Source organism: Salvia splendens, chromosome 17 (assembly GCF_004379255.2).
Source record: "Salvia splendens isolate huo1 chromosome 17, SspV2, whole genome shotgun sequence".
NCBI classification, from domain to species: Eukaryota; Viridiplantae; Streptophyta; class Magnoliopsida; order Lamiales; family Lamiaceae; genus Salvia; species Salvia splendens.
In genome coordinates this window covers 24,631,183-24,642,275 of record NC_056048.1, presented here as the reverse complement: position 1 = coordinate 24,642,275, position 11,093 = coordinate 24,631,183, and the positions used below count along the sequence as shown (strand labels likewise).

Sequence of the window (11,093 nt, the reverse complement as noted above, 5' to 3'; positions counted from 1 at the left end):
CGCATCGCCCAACGGATTTTTTTTAATTAATTTTCGAAACACTATATATACGCGCTTTGCACATCATTTTCATTCGCATCACTTGTTTTAACGAGTTTTCTCTCTATCTTAATTTCTGTACAAGAGCAACAACGCGAAATGGAGAACAACAACGAAGGTATTCAAGTGACGAGCGGGCCTCAAACTCCCCCGGTACCCGTGGCAGGTGGATGGGGTCTGATGCCAGGGTACTACAACATGTATCCGTGGCAGGGGATGATGCCCGGTATGGCAGCCGGGGGGAATATGCCTGGGATGGCAGCTGGGGGGAGTATGCCGGCGTGGCAGGGGGTACCGGGGATGCAACCCCGGTATGCAGATGATGCCGGGGGGTGCCCGAGATGCAGATGCTGTCGGGGGGGGGGGGGCGGCGATGCAACCCCCGACAGGAGGGGTACCGGCGACGCAGGGGACGCCGAGGGAGGAAAACGTCTATCGCCCCAGTTTTGAATTTTCGACTGCTTCTTCGCAAACATCGACCCCAACGGAGGCGCAGTTCACGCAATTTGAGACTTTTTTCTTAAAGGAGTTGGGGTTTGATATTCTCGGAGTTCCGGATACTCCCGTTCAAGCAGGGGGGGCAGTGCGGGGTCGTCGCGCCCCAAAGAAGAAGGGCAAGGGGAAGAGGGTCGGCGAGTCGTCGCAGCCGGGTGAGGACGACTGCTCGGTACGGAGGAGGTGGACCGATGCGGAGAACGTCGCGCTGTCTAAGGCGTGGGTGAGTGTTTGCGATGATCCCCTCACTTCGAACAATCAGAGGATCATCAACTTCTGGGCTAAAATAGCAGCAGCCTACCAGACATTTTGCCCGGAGGGGAGGCCACGCACCGGGGAGGATTGCCGGAAGGCGTGGGACCGAATCAGGGCTGCGGTCTCCCGATTTTCAAGCTTGTACACCAACGCCCTTCGCATGCAGAGCAGTGGCCAAATGGAGGATGACTGCAGGGGGATATCGGAGAAAGGCTTCCCCCAGCCCAAGTTGCATAAGGATTTCACCTACTGGAACTACTTTGTGGTGCTGAATGAATCCGAGAAGTTTCGAGCAGGTGTCGACGCTGACTGGCCGAAGAAGCAACGACTGAACTACACCGGTGATTACAGCGCCAGCAGCGGTGGTTCCCACGACCTCCCCGAGACGGCCCAGGTGATCCCCACCCCTCGTTCGTTTGCTCGTCGACCTCGCCCGGCTGGGCAAAAGCGGGCGCAACGGGAGACAGGGGGGTCACCGGGGGTTCCCAGGAGGTCCAGTCGGCATCCCCCCTTGGCCAGTCCACAGAGGATCTCAAATTCTTCGCGCGTCAACAAACGCGCGCTCAGATGGTCAAGACGTTAGCCGAATGGCGTGCGGCGACGGACCCCGAGGAAAAGAGTTTTCTTCACGCATTGCTCGTGAGCATGCGTGACAATTTGGGTGGAGGCGGCGGCTACGGTGGCGACGGAGGCGGCGACGGAGACGAGGAGTGAATTTTTTAAATTAATGTACTTTTTTTAATTAATGTACTTTTTTAATTTTATTTTACATTTTTTTAATTAATGTACTTTTTAAAATTTTAATAGTATTACTTATTTATGTATGTTGTGTGATTGTTAATTATTTATTTTATATAATTTTGAGTGATGTGGCTAGGCTATGGTTGGGCTATGCCTGGGCTATTTGTTTGTCTTAATGATGTGGGAGGATTATTTTTAGGGCTGATGATGTGGCAAGAGGAGTTTGTGGCTAGGCTATGGCTGGGCTATTGCTGGGTTATTCCTATTGTGGATGCTCTAAGAGTGTCCACTATAAGGCGGACACGCCCAATAGCCCCGCCCAGTTTTTGTCCATAGCCCCAGTTTTGTTGTCCATAGCCCCAAAATTTTGTGTCTGCCACTATAGTGGACAACTCCAATAGCCTCCAAATTTTATAATCAACTTTCATTTTATAATGTTTCAAGTAATTATGAACAAATTTACCGGGCTATACGTAATTAGAAGAACACGACTACACGAAGTAGAATTAAAATTAAAATTAAAATTAAAATTAAAATTAAAATTAAAATTAAAATTAAAATTAAAATTAAAATTACACACTAAATTAAAATTTACAACAAATTAGTTATAACTAACTTTTGAAAAATATCCAATAACTTTAAAACGCATATAACTTTCTCGATTTAAATTATGTTTTTGCACAACATATATCAAATTAAAGATAATTTCATAAGGATTCTAACGAGATCTCACTTGTATATGTTCCGATGTCAAAATTTGAATTTTTTTATAAAAAATTTCAATTTTTCGTACGGTAACAAATTTCAACATAGTATATAAAATATGTCAATATAATACATGTAGAATGTCAATATAAACAATGTGTTAACATTCTCAAAGCATTGTGTTGACATTCTCAAAGCATTGTATTGATATTTTCGAAACACTATATTGACATTTTCATCCAAAACCCTAATTTGATAGTTTTTTTTATCTTTTTCGATTTAATTAATAAAAATGAAAATTACACGTGATAAATTTTAGACCACAAGATTTCTAAAATCATATGGTCTTAAATTAGTTGTAGTTAGCAATTAAATGATGAGTTAACAATTGATCACTCCTAGATATTTGTAGGATAAAAAAGAGTAGTTAATTATATAAACAATACTTTAAATACCCCTAAAGCTCAACACACTTATACTCAATATAATATTAACAATTTTTTTATGGATAAATGAATTTATATTTAAAGGCCGCACTACGAAGGATTCAAATTTGAAACGTTTGATTTCAAACATTAACCTCTCTGCCGCTTGCCCAACTCACATACACAATACTGATATTCTCTTAACAACAAAACAAAAAGTAATAACAAATGTAATGCAGTACTGAATAAGAAAAAGCAATACTCCCTCCGTCCGCCATTAGGAGTCCCATTTGAGTTCGACACGAGTTTTAAAATATGTAAAGAAAAGTGGGTGAGAAAAGATAGTGGAATGTGAGATCCATTTTTATATACTCCCTCCGTTCCTTATAATTTGTCACTATTTGACTGGTCACAGGTTCTAGGAAATGTACTAATAGAAAGTGTGTTGAAAAAGTTAGTGGCATGTGAGCCCTACTCGTATATATTAGATTTATAATAGAAAGTGAGTGAGTATGAGTTAGTGGAATGCGAGGTTCACTAACAAAAATAAAAAAGTGAAAGGTGACAAATTTTTAGGGATGAACGAAAATTGAAATAAGTGATAACTTTTCAGGGACGAAGAGATTATTAGTTAATAGAATATGAGTGAAATGAGTTAATGAAAAAAAAATAAAGTTTACCTACCATTTATAATAAAAGTGAACTGAGACTTCTAATAACGGACGAACTAAAATGGTAAACCTAGAGTCATAATAATAATAATATAATAATAATATAATATAATAATAATATATAATAATAATAATAATAATAATAATAATAATAATAATAATAATAATAATATAATAATAATAATAATAATAATAATAATAAATAATAATAATAATAATAATAATAATAATAATAATAATAATAATAATAATAATAATAATAATAATAATAATAATAATAATAATAATAATAATAATAATAATAATAATAATAATAATAATAATAATAATAATAATAATAATAATAATAATAATATAATAATAAATAATAATAATAATAATAATAATAATAATAATAATAATAATAATAAATAATAATAAGACCTAATAAAAATAATATAATAATAATAATAATCCTAATAATAATAATAATAATAATAATAATAATAATAATAATATAATAATCTAATAATAATCTAATAATAATCCTAATAATAATAATAATAATAATCCTAATAATAATAATCCTAATAATCCTCCTCCTAATAATAATCTAATCATCCTAATAATAATATCCTAATAATCCTCCTAATCCTCCTAATAATCCTAATAATCCTCTCCTAATCCTCCTATCCTAATCTAATCCTCCTCCTCCTCCTCCTACTCCTCCTCCTCTCCTCCTCCTCCTCTCCTCCGCCTCCTCCGCTACTCCTCCTCCTTCTCCTCCTCCTCCTCCTCCTCCTCCTACTCATCCTCATCCTCTCCCCTCCTCATCCTCTCTCTACTCACTATCTCTACTCTCCTCCTCCTCCTCCTCCTCATCCTACTCTCCTCCTCCTCCTCATCCTCCTCCTCCATCCTCCATCATCCTCCTCCTACATCCTACCTCCTCCTCCTCTCCTCCTACGCCTCATACCTCCTCCTCTCCTCCTCCTCTCCTCCTCTCCTCCTCCTCCTCCTCCTCCTCATCCTCATCCTCCTCTCCTCCTCCTCCTCCTCCTCCTCAGCTCCTCCTCCTACTCTCCTCCTCATCTCCTCCTCCTCCTCCTCCTCCTCCTACGCCTCATCCTCCTCCTCCTCCTACTCCCTCTCCTCCTCCTCCTCCTCCTACTCCTCCTCCTCCTCCTCCTCCTCCTCCTACTCCTCCTCCTCCTCCTCATCCTCCTCCTCCTCATCCTCCTCCTCCTCCTCCTCCTCCTCCTCCTCCTACTCCTCCTCCTCCTCTCCTCCTCCTCCTCCTCCTCCTCCTCCTCCTCCTCCTCCTCCTCCTCCTCCTCCTCCTCCTCCTCCTCCTCCTCCTCCTACCCTCCTCCTCCTCCTCCTCCTACTCCTCCTACCTCTCCTCCTCATCCTCCTCTACTCCTCCTCCTCATATAATAATAATAATCCTAATAATAATCCTAATAATAATAATAATAATAATAATAATAATAATCTAATAATCCTAATCCTAATCCTAATAATAATAATAATAATAATAATAATAATAATCCTAATAATAATAATAATATCCTAATATCCTAATAATAATAATAATAATAATAATAATAATAATAATAATAATAATAATAATATAATAATAATAATCCTAATAATAATATAATAATAATAATAATAATAATAATAATAATCTAATAATAATAATAATAATAATAAAGACGAAGAGACTAATAAATGTACCAAAGCATTTTATCAGATTTTCACACTCGCCTTTTCGAGTGAGAAAGGCAGACTTACTATTGAATAATGTATTTTTTTTTGTTAAAAGTGAAATTGTCACACCAAACCGGGAAAATTTACTACCGTTATTAATGATATTAATTGTAATATTTATGACATTAATCATGGCTTTAAGTATTGATTAGCCTGTTAATTTCTCTTGTTTTTTGTGGAGCGCACCATAGGCTCGCGCAGTCATGCGCACCACACAACATCTCTTTAACTATGTCAAAATTAACAAAATTGCCCGAAACAATTGATAATTACAATAACAGATATATTGTTCAATTTACTATACATAATTGGCTAAATCTAATGGGCTACAATTTTCAACACAATAACATGAAATTAATAATTATTGGTCAATCTTTATTGGATTCTTGTAAATCAATATTAAATTATGTAAATCAAATTCGTGTTTTATCATTTCGTCAATAATTATTAGTAGCGTGAAATAGTTTTATTAAATCACCAATAATTTCAAGGTCAATTAGCAAAAAAAATCACAAAATTTAGTCAAATTCTGATCTATCACATAATAATTTTTATAAATGAGGATATGACATAAACGGGTAAAAGTAGTAGGAGAAAAAATAAATTATTTTTTTCAAAACCAAAACCATATCCTTATAGGCCCCCTATAATTTAAGTCCTCACAATTTCGGAAAATAGCATCTGTTGTGTGTATAAATAGCGCAATCATAGAGAGCACATATCCATTCAAATTCAAAGATAATTATTTGCAGAATTTTCCTCTATTCGCATCTCTACTCTAATAATCCTCATGTAATTGATTATTCCCCATTTAATTCCTGAATAGTTTCTCGTTCATTTGTTTTGTTGATTGTTTTCAAAATTCATGCATTTTACGTGGTAATCTGTTTTTTAATTTGACTGAGAACCTCTATCTGAGTTAGGTGTTGTAAAATACTAAAATTCATGCCTTGTAAAATCTGTTTGTCTCTTTTGATTAATGTGTGAAGTGATGGCTTAGAATTCCACTAGTTGTTTTTTTTCATACCAGTTTGAGTGAATTTGCATTTGAAATTTGAGCAGCATTTATGTTATGTGTATATGCTGTGTTTCTTGCCAAATAGTAACAAAGTCCAATTTTTGTTGATGAATGGAGTTCTGTTTTGGATTTTTACATTCATTTCTTGCTGTTATGAGTGTGTTGTTATGCATTATCTATGTTGCAAGAGTAATTCTTTGTAATCTATCAACATGTAAAGTTGAATGCCTAAGCATTCATCTTTTTATTCTTTCTTTTGTGAATCACATTGGTTGGATATGTCTTAGGTTTCTCTTTGATCCTTCTTTGGGTTAACAACTATTCTGTGATTTTTAATGTTTCTTGTTATGTTTATTCCATTCGAAGTGAGCCACATCCATCATGTACAACAACACAATGATCAGCTTTAACATGATTGAGGCTGCAAGGATCAATGGGATTAAAAGGTCTTCTTTCTTTCTATAACATAATTTTGCAGGGAAGGCACTGAAATGGACTTTAATTTTGGGGTATAGGTTTTTCTATGCCTTCAGCGCTTGTATCTATCCCGAATTTAAGCAGTTGGAGACCAACGTTAGCTCGAAGGAGGCTGATGCATGGCCTGCAGAGGTTTTTTCGCCTCCTATCTCGATTAAATTGTTTTTACATTTTATTTTCCATTACTGACATGATCGTATTTTGGTGATTGGCGTAGCCTCAAGATGCTTATGGTCTAGAGAAGCTGGCTACCGAGGAGTTGTGTAAACACTACAACAAGGACTTTGGTATCGAGTGCCGCATAGGAAGGTTCCATAACATTTATTGCCCATTCGGGACATGGAAAGGTAAACTAGAATGTTTAGTATTATTGTTGCAATTGCAAAAAAGAGACAAGTTAAACGAATAAGGTTGCGTAAGGATTTATATCATGTGTTGCTATAGGTGGGAGGGAGAAAGCACCAGCTGCATTCTGTAGGAAAGCCCTGACTGCTACTGATAAATTTGAGATGTGGGGAGATGGCAAGCAAACACGGTCATTTACCTTTATTGATGAATGTTTAGGGTGTTTTAAGGTATGAAATTTACCCAATAGGTGGAGTTTTGTTGCATTCAAATTTCACTGCTGAATAATAGTGTGGTTTTTTGTTATATCATAAAACCGAATAATGCTGCTGGTTAGAGAATTTATTTGTTCTTTTAACATTGCTCGAAAGGAGAAAATAACCTTCAAATGCCTCAGATGGTACATATTCATTTGTTATGTTTTGATGTTTGGAGTTAGCGTTTAGCTATAAAATGGCTGCTTTTAATTTTCATGTTACATTTAGCTAGAGGTTTCAGTTGGTAAATCGATTATATGTCGTCTGAGTTGCTTATCTTATCGATTAATTTCAGATAAACGAAATCTGACTTCCGGGAGCCTGTCAATATTGGAAGCGATGAGATGGTTAGCATGAATGAGATGGCTGAGCTTTGATGACAAGAAGCTCCCAATCCATCAGATTCCCGTGCCAGAGGGTGTGCGTGGTCGAAACTCAGACAACACTCTAATCAAAGAAAAACTTGGTTGGGCACCTTCCATGAAACTTAAGGTACCATTATCCATATTTTGTTGCTTGTCGACTCACATACTTGTGGATGAAGGAGCAACTGGAGAAGGAGAAAGCTAAGGGCATCGACCTCTCCACCTATGGTTCGTCCAAAGTGGTGGGGACGCAAGCTCCTGTTCAGCTTGGCTCACTTCGTGCTGCTGATGGCAAAGAATAAAGCAGAAGGTGTGAAAAATCGCCCCATCCCATTTTTTTGATCCTCGCTGCATTCCTCTAGTCGTATTTCAGGCCCCGAATCCTTGTTCGAATTCAGTGCATTTCTATCTAATTATCCATGATATGCTTGTACTGTTAAGCTGCTACTGATTCATTCTTAGTTGTTCAATGCTATTGAATGCCTTTTCTCTGTTGTCTGAAGATTGAATCTATTGCTGTTAAATGGTTGCTTTCTTCATTGGTACACATAATGCCTAATTGCTCACCACTCTCTAAAGATGGTTTTAGTAGTTAGCTGTCAAAGCCATAAATGGTAAAAGTTTTTATGTTTATACTTTATACTGAAGTGGTTGATGTATCAAGAGTGGTCCAAGAAACTGCAAAACTTTGATGAGCCATTCAGTTTAGATAAGGCTTTGAAGATCTAGATGTGGCATATTGACACACACACACACACATATATATACACATTGTGTGTGTGAATGTAGTTTTGGAATTTTGTGTTATAGATTGGAGAATGATTAATTAATATGGATAAATGGTCGATTTCGTCGTATCGTTTGGTGTGTTTATCCAAATGTGTCTCGCTAAAAAAATCTAGCTATGGAAATAGCAGCTTGACAATGTAAATTAGACATCGATTACTCGATTGACATGTCATTTTGGCTTTCACGTCGATATTCTAATTGCTAGAAATTTTTTGCGGAGCATTTTGTTCCCAAAATTGAAATGATAATTACTTAAATAGTGGGACATTTTTTTGGCAAACGCTTAAATAATTGACTGGCTGTAGGGTGATAAAAAAATTTCATTTAATTTGATGATTAGGGAGTAGTTCGAGTATGACAAAATCAAACATTTGGTAAAGTTGAATTATTTAATCAATTAGGATGTCTTACTAATCAAAACCAAACGACGTCGTAGAGGATTAATTAATAAATCCTAATTAATGTTGGATAAAGAAGGGTGGATCTAACTAGACTGGATAGCTACAAGCATGTTAGAGTAAGCCCTTTTGAGATTAGCCCAATTAATGATCTACTTTAATTAATGGATAAAACTTTCAAGGTGCTATAAATGTATATGGTTTTTTTTTAAAATTGACTTTTTAAAAAGAACCTTTAAATTGACTCAAGCAACAAATTAATGCAAAATGATCGGTATAGTAATTGAGTAATTATTACAGTTTATCTCTTTTTATATTACAACGCACTTTTGTAAGCAAATTGTTAACATTGTGAAAACTTGTAGATTCGAAGAAAAATTTAGATGTTTGAACCAAGAAATTCTGTTAGCTAAGAAATGGTTAATTGTTTCAGTTTTTGTGTAAGAAAGAAAGCAAAAATATTATGGTCCTAACAGATGAAGCCCAAAATGAACTTGTTATGTTAAACCTTGTTTAATATAAATAAAATCCTTAACTTTAGTAGTAATCACTAAATCTGCTGCTCAATAATATCTAACAAATTTACTTTATATTTAATGAAACTGTTTGCAAAGATATAAATTTAATTCGAATACAATTTTAACATATTTGAATGTATATATGTGATAGTGTCACATGTTGAAACTCGATCGAATTTTTTATTTTGTTCAGTCATTCAAGATCATATGATAATCAAATAAATTCATTGACTTTTTTCTAGATAAAGTTAAGCAAAACAATTTTAATCGACATACTTTTTTAATAGCTATATTTTCAGCTCGAGCTGTGTTTATCAAAAATGACTTTTAAATTGGAAAAAGTGATTAAATTAGGGAAATTATACTAGTGTTTATATAGCCATGCAATTTTTAAATGTAAATTACCTAGTGAAATTAATCTACAGAATAATTCTACTTATGCAGTTATGCTATCAAGATTTTAATTAATGACTATTTCCTCTACAAAAACAACAAATTAATGACTCTATGCATTATTAAGAAAAAAGAGGCTTAATTATGACTCGTTGTAAAAAAAGATGTACTACTATTAGTTTGGATTAATTCATCAAATAAAATATTCATTTGATCAAATCCAATTTAATTTTCCCTTGCGGAGTAACGTATGCGATATAAAATATGAGCAATCATTAAATGCTCATGAATTATTTAAATCAGAGTTGGCTTATCAAATAAGTTCTAACCCTATTAATTAATTCGCACTTAAATGATTGCTGATGATCTACTGGCTGAATTTGGTGTATTTAACAACTATTTAGTTCCTTCAGAGTTGGTGAAGATACCGAACCTAAATATACCTTCCTTTTATCTAGTTTTCTCAACCACCCCAAGATAAGTACAAAATTATTTGTTAATCTCAATTAGTTTGGGTAATTATACGTTAAACCTGATTTTTTATGTTTATCTTCTTTAGAAAAGGACTTGTAGGGACCGTCGATTCTACGTAATAATGCTTTCAAGTCTAATAAAAAATTGTTTTAAGCTCAATTTTTACCTTTAAATAAAATGAAACAAAATAATTAAATTGTTCACAATGTACGATTTTCGCCTTAAAGTTGTTGATTTTATATCAGATATGCATCAATAAATGAAATCATCCTTGTCACCTCAATTAAATATTAAATATAACTTTCAATATCAAAATTTTACTTCTAATAATTAAAAAAAAATACTATTATCTTACACTAGGTTATAGATTATATCTCATACGTAAAAAAAGGTTAAACTAATGAGGCGTGTCATTATTTATATAGTATTATCTTGAACAAGTTAATCCTATCTCCTACACTTCACCATGGATTAGGGCTTAATTTATTACGACACCTACCTTTTATTCCCCTAGTGTACTTTGCTTGATGTTTGATTATCTTGAAATTTAGTATATACATCTTAATCAACTTGTCACTATTTTATTAATAAATTAAGGTATCTAATCAAAATCCCAAATAATTGACGTAACAGTTACGACTAAAGCTGATTTTAGGGGTTAGGACAGGTTTTAATTAGATTGGTAAATGGTATGGTTTAATTAATATATATTACCCATGTTATCATCGATCATATTGACGTATTTATATCTATTATAATCACACCAGTACTTTAGTAGTAGTAATTAATTTAGTTATGCCACGAATCAATGATCATACTGTCATACTTTTTAAAGTGAAATTATATTTCCAATTATTATATTTATATATATTATTTGGATTGAAGGATTATAACACAATAGGAATTGTCATATTTTAATACAAATGATAAATAAATACAAATATTTTTAATATCATAAAGGCATACTATACTACGT

The 11,093-nt window shown here is 34.6% G+C and overlaps 1 pseudogene; it reads left to right on the top strand.

Annotated features, from left to right (window-relative positions):
- Positions 1 to 5,797: 5,797 nt before the first annotated feature.
- Positions 5,798 to 8,047, top strand: LOC121775259 (annotated as a pseudogene).
- The last annotated feature ends 3,046 nt before the right edge of the window (positions 8,048 to 11,093 follow it).